The 907-nt window shown below is 40.1% G+C and overlaps 1 pseudogene; it reads right to left on the bottom strand.

Annotated features, from left to right (window-relative positions):
* LOC107717732 (carnitine O-palmitoyltransferase 1, liver isoform-like) overlaps nt 1-907 on the bottom strand; it is a 17537-nt pseudogene that overhangs the window by 9186 nt on the left and 7444 nt on the right.

The raw sequence follows: 907 nt of genomic DNA, 5'->3' as shown, positions 1-907 counted from the left end.
ATATATATATATATATGATTAATAAATAAATAAATAAACTTATGAATAAAGTTATTAATAAATACAACCAGCGAAGGTTAATACTTCGGTTAAGGTTTTGTGTAAATCACTAACACTAAATATGAGCAATAATAATACAGATGCTGCTTTGGAAAACACAACTGATAAATTAAACTGAATTTTAAGTCCATAAAAATGGTCTTAATTCTTGATTTATATTGACTGTATCTTGGCCTACTTCTATAAAAGCAGTATTTTAAATTTCTTTACATATGGAACACATGCATGTTTGTTTTTAAATAAACTCTTTATAGTGCGTCAGCAGACACTACCTGTCCCCTGCCGTCAGGGCTGCGAGTTTGGCCTCTCCGGTCGCCGGGAGTGACGGGTCGTCCAGGATATGCTGAATCTGGTGCTCGATCTCTCTGGGAGACAGCATGCGGCCGGCGTGGTACAGCCACAGGCGGAAATAACGGCCTCGGTGGAACACCGCCACATACTCACTGTCCTGCCAGTGGATTAGGGAGTCTAAATACACACAGACAAACTAGTAAATGCAAGCAGATTCTCACTGTTTGCCCTCATGCTTTGTGTATTATGTGCTTTTCAAGCATCAGCAATAGGGTTGTGACGGTGAGGAAATTTTCCCACCGGTTAATCGACATGTGACAATACCGGTATCACCGTGGGGGCGTTCCCTCTTTTCCTCCGCTTTTAAATAGCTTGTAAAAGCGGTGTGCGCATTTTACTTTCACTTTGAAATAGCGGCAATTCGGCATAAAGCAATTGTTAGTTTTTAGTTCGTTTGAATTTTCCCTCTTTTCCTAGCTTTCCTTCGCTTTTAAATAGCTTAAAAGCGCCGTGCGCATTTTACTTTCACTTTTGAATTAGCGGCAGTTAGGCGTCA

Source organism: Sinocyclocheilus rhinocerous, unplaced genomic scaffold, assembly GCF_001515625.1.
Source record: "Sinocyclocheilus rhinocerous isolate Xijiao unplaced genomic scaffold, SAMN03320098_v1.1 scaffold1694, whole genome shotgun sequence".
NCBI classification, from domain to species: domain Eukaryota; kingdom Metazoa; phylum Chordata; class Actinopteri; order Cypriniformes; family Cyprinidae; genus Sinocyclocheilus; species Sinocyclocheilus rhinocerous.
The sequence above is the reverse complement of the archived record's forward strand: the minus strand, read 5'-3'. Positions and strand labels throughout refer to the sequence as shown.